Source organism: Pongo pygmaeus, chromosome 7, assembly GCF_028885625.2.
Source record: "Pongo pygmaeus isolate AG05252 chromosome 7, NHGRI_mPonPyg2-v2.0_pri, whole genome shotgun sequence".
Classification (NCBI taxonomy): Eukaryota; Metazoa; Chordata; class Mammalia; order Primates; family Hominidae; genus Pongo; species Pongo pygmaeus.
This window is the reverse complement of record NC_072380.2, coordinates 101202318-101221459: the sequence shown is the minus strand read 5'-3', so window position 1 is coordinate 101221459 and position 19142 is coordinate 101202318.

The window sequence follows — 19142 nt, the reverse complement described above, 5'->3', positions numbered from 1 at the left end:
ATTTTTCAAATATACATCTTTTTCCTACACCCAATCAAATGACAGATATGCTATATATCTTGATAGTATCCTATAGGTCATGGTACTCTGTCCTCAGGCAATCTCCTCAGCACCCATAAACCTAACTAGTGTTTATATTTTCTTGTGGCAAATACATTGCATTTTAATGTAGTTATTACAGAATTTTCTTATTTTCACTGCTCTGCAAGCTCATTGATGGTAAATGATTGTATTTTTTTCTTTTACTGAAAGTTATTTTTAAACTGCTAGTACTGTAGAAGGTTTTTTGAATAAATATAAGCATTTTGAGGCTGAAAAACCACAAACCACAAAAAATTTATACCACAGTATTTATTTTCAGAATAAAATTAAGCAGCTAAAATCAAATCAAATTATTTCATAACAAATTTAGAAAATGTATGTAAAAGTTATCTTCTTCTGAGTTACACACAAAAGAAAATGGCAACTACTAATACACTGTTTTCTAAACCATATATAATAGAGGCTCAGGAAAGAGATTTCCCCTCAAAGGAGACTGTAAATAATGGGGATTTTTCTCAGACTAATCACATTTGCCACAGTGATCTATGGTTTATACTCTCATGTCAGATCAACTCTCCATAGGATTAAAAGGTTTACTGAAAATACAGTCATTTATTGCCCACCAGTCATGGGCCTCAGAATTCACCACCTGGAATTTGTTCCAAGTTATACAAGTTGACATGAACCTTAAGATGTATTAAAGTGCCTGTCAGAGGTTTGCCACTGTGAGTAAGTGCACTATTAGGGTGTAAAGATAACGACAGTGATTTATTGGTAGGAAATCAACCTGGGAAATATTCCCTTTTTCACTTCTTGTCTTTGATTTTTGAGTTTTCTTGGTGGCATCAACAACAGATTTAACATATAATTACCACATGTAATATTTAAAAAATAATGTACCTTACCACCAGATCTAAATTACTTTTCTCTTTTCTACATTTATCCATAATGCAGTAAATTCAACATTTATAATAAGTGGTGGTTCGCATTTATTCTGTAAATTGTAGTATTACATGCGAATCTTACAAATATTCAGGATTTTTTTTTTCTTTTACAAATTATACTTCTCTTTAGAGGAATCACAAATATTGTAATACAGGCTGTTTATCTGGCGCATTTGAGAATATACTAGGAAAATTAAAGCTACATTTATAAATAGCTTGCAAATAGGGGCATAGAAATCTTGTTTATCTGTTTTGTTTGTTGTGTAAAAGCTGCTAGAGAGTTCTAAATTATAAATGCTCTAAGAAAGCTTCTTTTTGTCTCTCGCTGAAGGAAATAAGTATTCAGCTTCGTATGATAAATTGAGAATTATTCTACCAGGTATTTTGAGATTTCTTGCACTATTATATATTTTAATTTTGATTCTTCTATCTAGTTTTCATTTCTTCGATCAGTACAAGAGAATCTGTATGAGAAATGCTGTAAAGTTCTGGTGTATTTCCTTTATAATACTATTTTTTCTTGATTTATTTTGTTTATTTGTTTATGTTATCTTCTTACTCTCAACAAGAATATAAAAATTATGATGCAAACACATTTTAATATTTGTTCATTAGGTCAGGCACAGTGGCTCATATCTGTATTCCCAACACTTTGGGAAGCTAAAGCAGAAGAGTAGCTTAAGTCCAGTAGTTCAGACCAGCAGGGACAACGTGTGAGACCCCTGTCTCTATAAAAACATTTTTTTAAGTCATTGATTAATATATTCTCTTCACTAACAGTGGTTTTCATATGAACTAAAAATTATTTCTTAGGCTGGGCACAGTGGCTCACACATGTAATCCCAGCACTTTAGGAGGCTGAGGCGGGTGGATCACCTGAGGTCAGGAGTTTGAGACCAGCCTGGCCAACATGGTGAAACCCTGTCTTTACTAAAACCACAAAATTTAGCTGGGCATGGTGACAGGCGCCTGTAATCCCAGCTACTGGGGAGGCTGAGGCACGAGAATCACTTGAACCCAAAAGGTGGAGGTTGCAGCGAGCCGAGATCGTGCTGTCGTGTTCCAGCCTGGGCAACAAGAGCGAGACCCTGTCTCAAAACAAAACAAAAGAACAAAATTATTTCTTAAATAAATGAAGGAATGAATACAATGGTTGACACTAAGTGACTTATTTTCAAAACAAAGTGACTTTGTTATTATTATTATTATTATTATTATTATTATTATTATTATCATTATTTTACTTTAGGTTTTATGGTACATGTCCGCAATGTGCAGGTAAGTTACATAAGTATACATGTGCCATGCTGGTGCGCTGCACCCACTAACTCGTCATCTAGCATTAGGTATATCTCCCAATGCTATCCCTCCCCCCTCCCCCCACCCCACAATAGTCCCCGAAGTGTGATGTTCCCCTTCCTGTGTCCATGTGTTCTCATTGTTCAATTCCCACCTATGAGTGAGAATATGCGGTGTTTGGTTTTTTGTTCTTGCGATAGTTTACTGAGAATGATGATTTCCAGTTTCATCCATGTCCCTACAAAGGACATGAACTCATCATTTTTTATGGCTGCATAGTATTCCATGGTGTATATGTGCCACATTTTCTTAATCCAGTCTATCATTGTTGGACATTTGGGTTGGTTCCAAGTCTTTGCTATTGTGAATAATGCGGCAATAAACATACGTGTGCATGTGTCTTTATAGCAGCATGATTTATAGTCCTTTGGGTATATACCCAGTAATGGGATGGCTGGGTCGAATGGAATTTCTAGTTCTAGATCCCTGAGGAATCGTCACACTGACTTCCACAAGGGTTGAACTAGTTTACAGTCCCACCAACAGTGTAAAAGTGTTCCTATTTCTCCACATCCTCTCCAGCACCTGTTGTTTCCTGACTTTTTAATGATTGCCATTCTAACTGGTGTGAGATGGTATCTCATTGTGGTTTTGATTTGCATTTCTCTGATGGCCAGTGATGGTGAGCATTTTTTCATGTGTTTTTTGGCTGCATAAATGTTTTCTTTTGAGAAGTGTCTGTTCATGTCCTTCGCCCACTTTTTGATGGGGTTGTTTGTTTTTTTCTTGTAAATTTGTTGGAGTTCATTGTAGATTATGGATATTAGCCGTTTGTCAGATGACTAGGTTGCGAAAATTTTCTCCCATTTTGTAGGTTGCCTGTTCACTCTGATGGTAGTTTCCTTTGCTGTGCAGAAGCTCTTTAGTTTAATTAGATCCCATTTGTCAATTTTGGCTTTTGTTGCCATTGCTTTTGGTGTTTTAGACATGAAGTCCTTGCCCATGCCTATGTCCTGAATGGTAACGCCTAGGTTTTCTTCTAGGGTTTTATGGTTTTAGGTCTAACATTTAAGTCTTTAATCCATCTTGAATTGATTTTTGTATAAGGTGTAAGGAAGGGATCCAGTTTCAGCTTTCTCCATATGGCTAGCCAGTTTTCCCAGCACCATTTATTAAATAGGGAATCCTTTCCCCATTTCTTGTTTTTGTCAGGTTTGTCAAAGATCAGATACTTGTAGATATGTGGCATTATTTCTGACGGCTCTGTTCTGTTCCATTGATCTATATCTCTGTTTTGGTACCAGTACCATGCTGTTTTGGTTACTGTAGCCTTGTAGTATAGTTTGAAGTCAGGTAGTGTGATGCCTCCAGCTTTGTTCTTTTGGCTTAGGATTGACTTGGCGATGTGGGCTCTTTTTTGGTTCCATATGAACTTTAAAGTAGTTTTTTCCAATTCTGTGAAGAAAGTCATTGGTAGCTTGATGGGGATGGCATTGAATCTGTAAATTACCTTGGGAAGGATGGCCATTTTCACGATATTGATTCTTCCTACCCATGAGCATGGAATGTTCTTCCATTTGTTTGTATCCTCTTTTATTTCATTGAGCAGTGGTTTGTAGTTCTCCTTGAAGAGGTCCTTCACATCCCTTGTAAGTTGGATTCCTAGGTATTTTATTCTCTTTGAAGCAATTGTGAATGGGAGTTCACTCATGATTTGGCTCTCTGTTTGTCTGTTATTGATGTATAAGAATGCTTGTGATGTTTGTACATTGATTTTGTATCCTGAGACTTTGCTGAAGTTGCTTATCAGCTTAAGGAGATTTTGGGCTGAGACAATGGGGTTTTCTAGATATACAATCATGTCATCCGCAAACAGGGACAATTTGACTTCCTCTTTTCCTAATTGAATACCCTTGATTTCCTTCTCCTGCCTAATTGCCCTGGCCAGAACTTCCAACACTATGTTGAATAGAAGTGGTGAGAGAGGGCATCCCTGTCTTGTGCCAGTGTTCAAAGGGAATGCTTCCAGTTTTTGCCCATTCAGTATGATATTGGCTGTGGGTTTGTCATAGACCAATATCCTTGATGAACATTGATGCAAAAATCCTCAATAAAATACTGGCAAACAGAATCCAGCAGCACATCAAAAAGCTTATCCACCATGATCAAGTGGGCTTCATCCCTGGGATGCAAGGCTGGTTCAATATATGCAAATCAATAAATGTAATCCAGCATATAAACAGAACCAAAGACAAAAACCACATGATTATCTCAATAGATGCAGAAAAGGCCTTTGACAAAATTCAACAACCCTTCATGCTGAAAACTCTCAATAAATTAGGTATTGATGGGACGTATCTCAAAATAACAAAGTGACTTTGTATATCCTCATTAGAGTATCACCCATGAAATATTGGTTCTGATGAAATAAAATTTTATGTCAGTGAGAATACTATAACTAGGTTCTATGATGATGTCATACTGGAATTATTTTTTGGCGGGGGGGTCATGGAGAGGATGTAGGGACAGTACAAGGAAGCAGTATTTTCCGCAAAAAGTAAAACTTGGCTTACTTTTCCTCATAAAACTCAGTTTTTATTGTTCTTGTGTACATTCCTTTTACTCTTTTCTAAGTATATATTAATCCATAAGTCACTTATGGATTAATACCATTTACAAAATTGGTATTACACTGTATTTTCATATTGAATAGAATTGTGGCTGCCTAAAAGTGCAAATTGCCATTAAACTAACATACGTGTGTGTGTTTGTAATATGTATTTAAAATTCCATATTTCAAATTATATGTGTATACACTTAAAATTAAAATGTTAAAGTGTTAATGAGTGTCTTAACAGTACTTATAGAGAGTTTATAATATGGCACTATTGTGAAGAAAAAGTCTGAATTGAATATACTTTTTAAAAATATTTCATAGAAGAAAATGATACTAAAGTTCTTTTTTTCCTCTATTTTTTGTTCCTTTTGGAGGGTGCAAGAGAGTAAATATAACACATGCAAACCATAGCCCTGAATCTTGAGAATTTTTTACATTTACTTAATAGTCAAAAGAATATTTAAAGGGAATGAGTTAAACTTATGTATAGTGAAAGTAAAATGGCTTTGAGTTTCAACCCCAGCTTTACTATATAGCAACTGTTTGGCTTTGGGAAAGCTTCATGGCCTCTTTTAATTTCAACTTATTCACTCTGTAAAATGGCGATTATAATCTCTAGCTCAAAGAGTTTTGGTAAGCTTAAATGATCTTATTCATAAAACAACCAATATAGACACAATAAGTATTACCTAATATATAAATATGATGATAATAATAGACAAATGGTTAAGCCAGTGACTAAATGACCAACAGCCAATAGACAACAGTGGCTAATAGACCAATGGCAGTTTGAGAGATTAGTCTACTCTGTTTGGTTTTGGGGCTTTATAGCACTACAGAGGAATAGAATCTGTAGAGTAAGTTAATTACCATGTCCTTGCAAAGCATGACAGGAAGGATGCTGATTACTTGTGAACATATAGCTTACTGAACAGATCAAATTTAGTGGCAAGTGACTCAATGAAATTCTCTAAATTCATGTTACATAGCATATTTCATGATCAACAGGTAATACAGATCTTTAGGCATAACTATCATGTGCTGGGCCAAGAAACTTTGAGAAGAAAGTTTTCATATCTCATTACTAATCCCTGGAGCCATTTCATCATCAGCCAAATCATAAATAATATATATTTCCCTTGGAGAAACTAAAGACAAAAATACTGCAGTAAAATTTAGCTGGTATCATAAATCTGTTACATAATCATACCATAGTCATCACTATAAAACTTGAATACCTTGGCCCTACTCACATCACAATTTCTGTCATTTAGTTCAATAAAACATTGCAAAGAAAATACATGTGATTATTTGTTAGCATAATTTAAGTTGCTCATATTGTACTATGGTTATTCAAATTTCTCCTTTTCTAAATGCTAGCAAATAATTGAAATAAAATTCAATTCACACTCTCAATCCTAAAAAAAACTAAAATAAAATAAGTAAATTTTTCAATTGTGATAAAATACTTTCCCATTGACGTACAGGTGACTATGTACTCAAATACTATATGACTATATTATAACTATATTGGTATAGTTACGTTTTAATAATATAAATACATTTTAGGGATATACAATAATGTGTGTAAACATTAATGACACTTCATTGCAATTAACATTTAGGCTTAAAATTATTCTATTCACAAATTAAAATAATTAAATTTTTAGGCTTGACTGAAGGTAATTTAAATTGCATACGTGTGTATTCATCCCTCCCAAGTATTTCTTGTTTCAATTATGCGTATAAATATAAGGAAATCAAGCATTTTGTAAATGATAGATGCAGACATGTGTCTCATATTATTGATCTCACTTATGTCTAGACTACAAATTAGAAAGGAAAACTTACTACATGAAAGTTCTCATACTGACCCTAGAAGAGTTTGTAGTACAACATCTAAGAGAACCTGAACATATATAGACCAGATAAAAGGGAGCACTTAACTTCTATATTAGTCCATTTTTATACTGCTATAAAGAGCTACCTGAGACTGGGTAATTTATGAAGAAAAGAGGTTTAATTGACTCACAGTTCCATAAGCTGTACAGGAAGCATGGCTGGGAGGACTCAGGAAACTTACAATCGTGGCAGAAGGTGAAGGGGAAGCAAGCATGTCTTACTATGGCGTAGCAGCAGAGAGAGAGAGAGAGCTAAAGGGGAAGCGCTACACACTTTTAAACAACCAGATCTTGTGAGAACTCATTCGCTATCACAAGAAGAACAAGAGGGAAGTCCGCCTCCATGACTCAATCACCTCCTACCAGGCCCCTCCTCCAACATATGGGGATTGCAATTCAATATGAGATTTGGGTGGGGACACAGAGCCGAACCATATCAATTTCCTATAGGAAAATTAATTTTAGTTTTGACATATCTTATTAAATCTTTTGGAGATGTGAATCACCTCCTTATAGCCACTGTTACTTCAACCTTATTTTGCTGCCTTAGTAGCCCTCCCAAACACATGACTCTGCCTGAATAGTTCAAGCAAAAATGTTACCTTTATTACCAAGTTTAGCACCCTACATGGAAAAGATTATGTTGCCATTTTGTTTATTTAATGGAATATCTTTAGGAAAAAGAAATTGTATCCAATAAGTATATTTGTAACAATTTATAACAATTTCTTAAACAAATTCTTATACAAAAGAGTACTCACCTAAGATTCCAAAATCAAGTGAAGCAGTATTCCCCAAATTCTCTATAACCATATAGACCTATGCAAGCAGGGCTCCAATATAATAATTTCTACTTCCTAATTTATTTCATATTTCAATATTTCTGGCTGATCACCTAGGTACCAAAGTTGAGAAATATCATAAAATACATTGAATAGATGTATTATCAGAAGTCGTATACTAAATTTGGCAGAACTCAAGCAAATTTAGAATTTAACTGAAATATCCCAGCCATTTTGTAAAGCTATTAAAAGGAAGCTGCTACTGCCAAGGAAGTTTCACCAGGGGGTACAATGTCAGTACTCTGGGCAGAATAAGCCTGAGTTGGTTCTGAATGAGAAAAGGAGTTTCTATATCCTTACAGCTTGAAAATTCTGAGCAGAAATGTCTCTGAGAATGGTAGTCGTGTAGATTTTGTATACCCTCTGACAACTGCCTGAGCAGATATCTAGCTTATGAGGAGAAACCAAGAAAGGACAAGCGATGCACCCTCACTGCTTCCCTTCAGAATTATTATATTTCTGTTGACATTCATAATGGCACATTTGGAAAGAAGGGTGTTACTCTTATTATTCTTGTCAAGGGAGGATTATGCATATATATTTAGCAATTTAGAAGTCATTTAGCTTAATTGTACAATTTATGTATTCACATTTTAACATATAGTAATTTAAATTAAAATTAGTTCCAATAGCATTTCTAGGTAGGTTTGTTAACAATTAACAATTTAATTATATGTTTTCTACTCTCTACCAAGTCCTCCGCAATGACCACATGATATCAGTGTAGGAAAGAAACACGTAAGAATGCCAGGAACAATGAAAGAGTACCATCTGCCTCACAGAAATTTTGAGGGACATCTCTTATTTGGGACAGATGATAACAGATTTAAAAAAGCTCCCCCTACAAGGCCAACTCAAAACCTTGTCTCCTGATATTTCCATTATTAGAGGAATTAAATGGAAACATCAGCTCAAATTAAACTTTAATTCAGAAGCATGAAGCCTGGAAAAAATATATCTCCTTTAAAAAATATGAGGAAATGGACATTTTAAAATAACATATAATTTTAGAAAAATAATTTAAGATGATAAAATAATGTTGAACAAGCCAATTACATGAGATGGATTTAAAACGTTCTCAAAAAAGTATGTCTAAGGAAGGTGCTGAGACAAGACTATGTTATTGGCAAGTATTTTATTTGATGAGTTACATTCCTTCATATGTAAATTATTATACAACATAACAAATATAGAGTTTCTAAGCTCCTTTTATGAATCAAGTCTAATTGTAATGCTAAAACTTGAAGATGGCATTAAGAAAGATCTATAAATCAATCTTATGAAAAAATACATGTGTGCATTTTTGCAATGAAGTGTTTAATACAAGATCAGGCAACAAAATTGATCCCAGTAATGCAAAGATGATTTATCCTAAAGTAATCTATCCATATATTCTATCATATTAAGATGTACAATGAAGAAAACCACATATTTTCTTGATATTCTTCAACAAAAATTTAACTGAGTCCAGCATTACTTTTTCATGTCCTTCATCTAAAATATTTAATCGTACAAAATGAAAATAGTTTCATTAATGGCAAGATGAAGACAATAATATTCCTTATCATCAGTATCACACAATTATTTTTGGGAAGTTCTAGTCAGTCAGATAAGATAAAATGAATGAGATACATGAAACTATTATGAAAAAATTAGAATAATCTTCCGATAATATGATTATCTATTGAGATCCCAAAAAAGTATTAAAGCCTATAAAAATAAATATAACAGTGGCCTGGCCTATTACAAAATCCCTATAAAATTCAGCAGAATTTCTATATGCCATCATTAACCATTTGGAAAATATGATTTAAAAAGACTTGATTACAATAGCAATGTAAATGACGAAACACTAACAAATGAAACTAAAAATAAATGTGCTGGGTGTATTTATAATTAAAACCACAAAACTTTAATAAAGTATATGAGAATATAAAATATGTAGATTTTCCACATACCAGTTCAACAGTGTTTAAACAAAATCTACAGAAGATTGTCTTTAAACTTAACAAAATGGATTTTTAAAAATATGTAATGAAGAAAGCATTTATACTAAATTGTTACTTCAATCAAATAAAAGTGTGTTCATCAAAAATATTACAAACAAAATCAAATTTCAAATAATGAAAATACATAATGGACAATTTTAAACACATATAATAGAGAATTTTAAACATATAATGGAGAATATATTAAACACATATAATTTTAAACATACAATGGAGAATATATTAATGTCTTTCATATATAAAGAATGATTAAAATTCAACAGAAAATGAGCAAAGAGTAATCTGTTTGAAAATACACACATTCAGTAAAAACATTGAATATATTTAGAGTTGGTAGTAACCTAAGACATGCATATTAAAGAGTGCAGAGGTTCCAGTTTTGCTCATTCGTTGTCAACTTATTTTATTAATAGGTAGTAGCAGTGAAGAAATGATAAATTTTTGAGGTAGTCTTTAGAAATAGAGATTTTCAAGGCTTTGATTAAACAAGGGTGTCTTTTATCTCTCAAGATTTTGTTTCTTAATGCTTACTCTGATAGTTATTACTGGTTCAGAGCAAAAACAAATAGTATTATTTGGCCTTAGCTTCCTCCACCATACAATTTAGATGATAATACATAAATCACAGAACTTAAAGTACTAAAAAAGTCAAATATAATTGCCTAGCAATCTGACTGTCACTTACAAAATAAGTGCTTAATTAATTGCTGGTATCATTGTGATTTTTATTATCACTTTAGTTTGTTTTTATAATTTATTAAAAGACCTTTGAGTTAAGCTATGGCGAGTCTGAATAGCTCCCCTAAATTTTGATCAAATTTCTTTTTAGTTGTTTTTATTTTAGTTTACATCTGATATCATGTCTTGGGCCAAACAAGAGTGTGCTTAGAGGGTACCTGCTCTGAGTGTGACCCAAGATCTCCATTTGCAAGTATTTTGTTGAAGATGTGTTCAATAAATACAAATCTATTTAGTTTTGCTAGTCTGATATATGAAAGTTTTTCATATCCATAGATAGATTATTAATGTACATATCTAGATTATTAATAAAACTAAATCATATTTAACTTTTTAATGAATTGGCATGCACTCTAAAAAGTCACATGAATGCATCTTTTTAATTTTAATTTTAAATCATGCACACTTTGCTGAGAACAATACACAAATCTCTCATAGGTACATGTAGGCTGTTTGCTGACTTTAGCTTTGACTACATTTGTTTTCTCTTACCTTCCACTCTGTAATATTTATAAATAGAGCCAACTCTTATCAGAGTTTTGAAATAGAGATAACTTTTCATCTTTACTCATGTTCCTCTTCCTTCAATTACATCTCCAGTCACTTCTTGCTGACCTCTGATTATCCTCTTTCTGGTTTCTCTCCTCATAGCCTCATGCCATTCCACTGTGTCTTAACTAGGCCTGCAATCACTGGAGAAGCCCTATGTTCTGTAATTTTTTTTTTTTAAACCTTCCTTGCTAGTACTTATGTGTACAGCATTCCCTTTCTTTAGGTTCCTGCTAAATTCCTGAAGTTAATCTGAGCAACTAAATCATTAGTTGACCTTCACAAACATTAATGGACTTGTCTGTTACTCCATCCTGACAACATCCTGTTTCCAGTATAGTTTTTAATAAATAATGTGGCATTTCAGCCTCAGGTTGAACATCAGTGAGGATCAGTTGGATCAAAGGGTTTTCCCCCACATTTTAAGTGACAAGGCATAGGTGAATGTTTGCCCTAAGTTTTAGTTTTCTTTTTCTTTTTTTCTTTTTATTTGAGATGGAGTCTTGTTCTGTTGCCTAGGCTGGAGTGCAGTGGTACAATCTCGGCTCACTGCAACCTCAGCCTCCTGAGTTCAATCGATTCTTCTCCCTCAGCCTCCCAAGTAGCTGGGACTACAGGCGTGTGCCACCATGCCTGGCTAATTTTTGTATTTTTAGTAAAGACAGGGTTTTACCATATTGGCCAAGGTTGTCTGGAACTCCTGAGCTCAAGTGATCTGCCTGCCTCGGCCTCCCAAAGTGCTGGGATTACAAGTATGAGCCACCGCCCCGGCCACAACATTTTAGTTTTTTATTGCTCCCATAATAAGTCATCACAAACGTAGCAGCTTAAAACATTCATTGTTTCATTGTTCTATAGGTCAGGAGTCTTAGTAGGTTCAGTTGGTTTCTTTTCCCTGATTCTCACAAAGCTAAAGTCAAAATGTCAGTTAGCTGGCTCTTATGTGAAGGTTCTGGGGGATAATTCATTTCCAGGGCTGTTATGGCTGTTGGCAGAATTTAGCATGTTGATGTAGGACTAAGGCCCCATTTCCTTGCTGGTTGTCACTTAGGGGTCTGTCACTCAGCTTCTAAACACCACCTGCATTCTCTCGCCTATGGCCTCCTCCTTCTCCAAAGCTAGCAATGATGCATCAAGTCCTCCTCATGTGCTGAATCTCTCTGACCTCTCTTTCTAGCCTATCTCTCCACAATTTCTCTTTGCCATTCCCTCTTTTTCTCTTTTTTTATTTCTCTCTCTCTCCAGCTGAAGAAAGTGCATTTAAAGGTTCTTGTGATTAGACTGCTCTCAACAGAATAAGCAAGGATAATCTCTCTGTCTTAAGATAAGTCACCTTAATTATCTCTGCAAAGTGCCTTTTGCTTCGTAAGGTAACATATTCACAGGCTCCAGAGAATAAGACATGGCTATCTTTGGGGGCCTATTATTTGGCCTGCCTATACTCCACATACTTAGAGATCTGGTTATCTAGATTATAGAGCTAGAGCCCTAGAATTTGAAAAATTTGACTCTTAGGCAATTTCAAACATGAGACGGCTAAGTTATTTTGTATAACCTCATGTAACAACAACAGGAGGGCACCAACATTTTCCTTGAAGCACAGAAAGTAAATTTGTCTAGGGCAAGGGATAAATTTTTGGTGGAGGGTGAGGTGAGGGAAAGTCTTGTTTTTATATTTTTATTTACTTTCTTAATTAGGGAAGGGCTACTATAACAAATTATCACACACTGGGTAACTCATGTAACAAACATTTATTTCTTGCAGTTCTGATGACTGAAGTCCAAGATCAAGATGCTAACAGGTCCAGTGTCTGGTGAGGGCCCTCTTCCCGGCTTGCTTCCTTCCTACTGTGTCCTCACATGGTGAAGAGCAGAGACAGAGGAAGCAAGCTGTCTCTGTGTCTTTTTATAAGGACACTGATCCCACCCTCATGTCCTAAATACTTCTCAAAGGCCCTACCTTCTAATATAACCACATTGGGTATTAAGATGTCAACATATGAATTTTGGGGGCATACAATAATTCAGTCCATTCTTTCACACTGACAAAAGAATGGCAGATCAGTGCCTCAGGTTATGTGGACTTTGGCCTTCATGACCTTCAGACTTGCCCATTATAGCTGTAGAATTGAACTCATTTCACATTCAGAGGTTTCCAGCGTAACAATCAAGGAGACCTTATATAAAGGATTTTTATTTCTACTGGGGCCTCTTTCCTCAGTATATTCTTCAGAGTCCCAACAGTCCATGGACCCCCAAGTCATTGCATCCATAATGATAAGGTTATGCAAGGGGTGTTCTTGAAGGTGAGCAAAACCATCAAACATCCATAGGGAACTGATGTCTTTTGCCACTCATCCAGTTCTTCCCTCTGCTTCCCCATTTATTCATTTCTTTATTCTTTCATTCCACAATAATCTGAGAAGCCTCCACTATGTGTCAGTGACTACAATGATGTGAGGGCTACATTTCTAAAAAGAGTCAGACAATTTTTCATCTTTGAGAAGACTTTTTTAAATTTTGGAGACAGTTGAGACAAAAAAAATAGATACATAAAAAAGTAGTTCTGATTTTGAGTGTTTTATATATTATTAATACATTTACAGTGTAATGTCACAGAGAAAGCAACAGATATAGAGGGTGGTTGTAACTTTAAATGAATGTTGGAGAAGATTTCTCTGAAGGATAAAAAATTTTAAAAGCATATAGCAAAAATAACTCATGCTTCTAGATATCTTAAAAATTTAACTTTTCATAGAACTAAAATTATTTAAATATCAAACTACGTGATGCAGTAATTGTCTTCTTAGACATGGTGGAGTTGCTGTAATTCAAACTGGTGAGAAAGTAAATATTTTTATTGCTTGTTTTCACTTAAGTGTCTGGAGGGAAGAAAAGACTGACATTTTTAACTTCTTCCAGCTCCTTAGAGTAAAAGGTTGAAACACAAAGTATTTTGTGATTCTGTTTTAGAAAAACATTAAGGAGCCTTTGGATATTCAAAGATACAGAGGAGAGAGAAATTCCTTAGCATATCGAAGGAGTATGGAAGAGTCCAGGAGTCTAAGATGGAGAGGAGAGAAGGTGGGTTTATAACTTTATATATAAAAGAAACTGAGCCACATATGAATATACAACCCCTGTATTTCACAGCTATTAATTCAAAATAGATATTGGGAAAAATGAAGGAAAATAAATAGAGGTCCCTCCACAGGTTGCTACAGTGTGAAAACACAATGGAACAGTGATAGATGATGAGATTATAAACAAACTGATAGGACAGAGGCTTGTGAAGGCACAGAAGGAAAGCTGTAAGCTACCCTTTTCCCTCTGAATTGCCATAGACTACAGAATTCCAGGCTCCAAGTGTCCATGGGATGGTGTTTAAACAAATTTATTTTAAATTTCAGAGGACAGATTACATTAGTTAACACCAGCATCACACTCACCTGGTCATTCTGTCTCTAAAACAGTCCTGTGAAGTTGACTGGAAATTTCATCTTCTCCCTATTTGAGGTAAGAGGAAAGTTAAAGACAATGTAGAGTTTACTTTTTCATGAGGACAAAGTGTATGTGCTAGATTTTCATTGTTTTGTTTTGAGCTCCTTGCTTTTCTTCTCCCCTCTTCTTTCTCCTCTTCCAGTTCCCTTCCTCTTCCTCCTGCTTGTCTGTTTCCATTTCATTTTAGGGTGTTGGCATTCTCGGTGATACTTGCTCATGCTCTTGCACAATATTTGGAAGACAGAAAGGGGGCAGCAGGTGTTATTTTTTCTTCAGCAGTGGCATCAGACATATGAACTTTAATAAGTATGATTTTCTTCCTGCCAATCATCTGCCTTTTTAGTGCAGGGCAGCTGTGGCAATTGGCCATAGTTCAATTTCCTGATTTATAAGTAACCTTAGCAATTTCTTGATTCTCTAGATCACACCTAAGTTGGTGGTTTTGAAAACCATAGGTAATCTCTCTTGACTTTCACCTCTCCAGTCATTTAGAGATTTTACAAACAATGAATTTCTAATATTAAATTCCTTTCAACTTTCTATACTAGTTTCTTTTTTCCTGACTGAAAATGACTAAGTTATTTTTCAAACGTTCTTTTAGTACTCTTCTAAAACTCATATTATTAAAGGGTTCATTGCCTTGGCATGGAGGCTTAGAGAATATCATCCTTCTTTATAGCTTCTAAAAGTCTATAAGAAACCTGAGTGCCAATTAAAATCAGTTTCCATAAAGCTATTGGAGTATGGCCTGATTTATACATCGAACCTGGAGTACCTCAAGACATGCATTCTCAACAGGACATTGCCCTCCCCACCCCCTTTATACATGTAGTATAAAGACATGTTTGACATCAAACATCTCAAGATTCTGAAACAGAAAGAGCAGGGAAAGATGATTAGGAATGCCTAGATTCTACTTTTCCTTTTACTCTTTTGGAAAATAGTTTTCCGTCAGCAAAATGCCATTGGATAAAATGTTCCATAGGATTCCTTCTAGATTTGATGGTTACTAATTCTAATTACAATGTGAAATAGGAATTTAACAAATAGTACAATATATGCACATTTGATATTTAGACACACAAATATTTAGCAAAAATCTGCCTGGATAAGTCAATAAGAACTTTGTTCCTTCTCATAGTAAAGATTTCATTTTGGTTTTAGTTTTTTGTGTATTCTTTAAAATAGGATCAACTACTCCTCATTAATTTACTTGAAAAATGCATACTGCGTAAGTCATATTATTCATTTAATTCCTCTCTATTTGTAGCTTATGTTGCTTAAACAACTTTGGTTGTAACTTCAGGTCTATTGATTTCTTTTTACTCTTTCTGACAGCACTCTTATAAACCAAAAATGATTCATCTTCTCAGAGTAAAAATATTTCCATATTCAGGGTGTACTGCCATAGAAGAGTGAAAAATCAATAAAGCAACTCCTGTTTAGTAAAATTTCTCAATGAGAAACATTACTTATTTTTAAATGTATGATATTTACAGTCATTAACAAAAGCTTTACTCTAGGAGTGCTACAGTTCTCTTAGGGACTGACACATATCCTTGTTTAAGGACTCTTGGTGGGATTTAATTGTCTACATCTAATTTTCTAACAAGCACACGTTGTCTTCTTAAACGTGATGTAGGTCTGTGAGGGAAGAGAAGGGTAATGAATGATGAGTCAATAAAAATGGGATATTCTGGAAATTATATACAGCTTTGATTAGTTATTCATAATGAAAAAGGTATTCAGAGCAAAAGACCAAATAATATTAAGTAAATGTGGGATTAACTGAAGAAATTACAAGGGGAAAAAAAGCCATTATTTCGAGAGCATGAAAAAGGATGTATTAGATACATGCACTCACCAAAAAGAATAGTCGGGCTCACTGTCTTCATTTTTTCTAGATCCATAGAGCTATGGAGAACTGGCCTTCTAAAAGCTACGGCTTATTACAGTTAGAGCAAAGCAGCAATTTCATCAGACCTGGCTCATTATTGAACCACCTATGCACCATTGTAAGGCAAAAAAATTTCTAAACTCTCAGGATTTACATTGCCAGGTTTGAAAATCTATGGTCTAGAATAGCCTGCAGAATCTTTTTGGATGATGCTGGAGCACCCATAGTGCATACAATGGTGCATCTGAAATTCTGAGGTAGAATGGAAGTAAAATCCCAGTGTCTTCTTAGAATGAAACTAGTCTCTAATTCTCTCGAAACAGTTTTCTTTTTTCTTCTGTTATCACCCAGCTAAAGAGCCTTTTGAAACATTATCTTTCTAATTACCACCAGCCCATGAAATTTTAACATCATAGGTTACTGTATATCTGTTTAGTATTGCAGGTATATCTGTGTTTTATACATAAAACGTAGTTAATTTTTTTTTACATGTTCAAGAACAGTTTTACCTTATATTTTTCTATAGCCTCCAGCACAGGGCTTCACAGTACAGACGTGGCCGGTACTTGACTTGTAATGGCTGCCCAGGGTGTTGTGCTGAGGAAGGAGTCAGTTGAATAGATCTACAAGTGGCTGGCACTCTCTGATTGGTCGTTTCCCTTCACTCGTGGCCAGTACAGACAGCGCAGTCCAATCATGTATCTAAAATATCCTCCCTAGTCCATTCCCTCAATCACAGTCTATTCCCTTTCCTTGCTTAATTGTCTTCCCAGCATTTCACGTTATGTGAAATTATCTTTCTTGTGTATTGCCTTCTCCTACAAGAATGTAAACTCCAAGAAGGCAGGGATTTTATCTTGCTCACTGTTGTGCTGTAGACTTATTAGAGTGTTGGCATATGGGAAACAATAAGAATTTGTGTAATAATTTTTAAAATACTGTACTGTATTGCATATGCTCTATATATGTTCCTAAATTCTTATTCCCAACTCTGCTTTTGTTAATTTAATATCATTTAAACTTTCACTGGAAGTTCAATATTTTGGAATTATTGTTGCAAAAATGTTCTTTATCCCAAGATATATTTTGGCAGTCGTATTTATACACACATATAAAACATCTAGGGTAGGTTAGGTTTTACAAAAGCAGGATCTATCTGTATACATGTATACACATATGTGTACTTGGATAGGACTTATCTAAAACGGTACATGAACCATTATTCTTGGTTCATGTATCATTGTGAAGGGAGTAAAAATTGGCAAAGAGGATTTATTGGACAGACTTTAGCCCTTTTTTTTCCAAAGTCCTTATAAGCAGAGTCTGAGCTCCTATTCTGATAAAAAACAAAGAAAGAAACAAAATTCCATCATAAGCACCATCACTTTCTACTGAATTACATAATGAAGAAATAAAAGCCAGTTATCATAAGCCAAATGTGACCATAGTATATTCAGTTTGAAACTATTTTAGATAAAAATTTTAGATAAAAGTCTATAGCAAAATTTAGTCTTTTTATAACTGAGTTCCACTCCTTTCTACTTACAAAACACATTATTTTAGAGAGTGTAATTCATTGTCACTTTATTCTATATTCATTATCTAAACATTTAATACACTAACAATTCCAGACACTATGCTAGACTCCCAGGATAAAAGGATGAATAAGGTCCTTCCTTCAAGAAGTTAACACCCTAATCATTAAAAATAGGGCTCTATATCAGATCATGGAAGACTAGATTTCTTCTTCTGGCTTTCCAGTTATAACTTTGTACAATTAAGGAAAAGTTATTGATATTAATCCATTTAAAAAAATTAATTGGCCAGGTGCAGTGGCTCACGCCTGTAATCCTAGCACTTTGGGAGGCCAAGGTGGGTGAATCACAAGGTCAGGAGTTCTAGACCAGCCTGGCCAACATGGTGAAACCCCGTCTCTACTAAAAATACAAAAAATTAGCTGGGTGTAGTAGTGGGCACCTGTAATCCCAGCTACTCGGGAGGCTGAGGCAGGAGGATTGCTTGAACTATGGAGGCGGAGGTTGCAGTGAGCCGAGATGGTGCCACTGCACTCCAGCCTGGGCAACAGGGTGAGACTCCATCTCGAAAAAAAATTAATTGACGCATGATAATTGTATATATTTATGGATTACAATGCGACATTTTAATATATTTATACATTGTGAAATTATAAACTCAGAGTAATTAACACATTCGTCACCTCAAATGTTTATTATTTCTTTTCAGTGAGAATATTTAACACCCTCTCTTTTAGCTACTGTAAAACATGTAATACATTATTATTAACTCTAGTCACCTTGCTGTGTAATACAACATAAGAACATCCCCCTATCTAACTGTAACTTTGTATCCTACTCATTGACCAAGGTCTTCCCCTTTCCACCTCTTCACCTCCCTATTTCCAGTCTCTGGCAACCACCATTCTACTCTCTACTTCTATGAGTTTGATCTTTTTAGATCTCACAAATAAATGAGGTCATATTGTATTTGTCTCTCTGTGCCTGGCTTAATATACTTAACATAATGTCATCTAGGTTCATTCATGTAGTTCCAAATGACAAATTTCCTTTATATTAGGGGTGAATAACATTCCATTGTGTATATATACCACATTTTAAAAAAGCCATTTATCTGCTGATGAACACTTTCCATATCTTGCCTATTGCAAATAATGCTACAGTGAACATGGCAATGCAGACATCTTTCTGGCGTACTGATTTCAATTACTTTGGGCATATACCCAGTAGTGGGGTTATTTGGTCATGTGGTAATTCTGTTTTCGGAT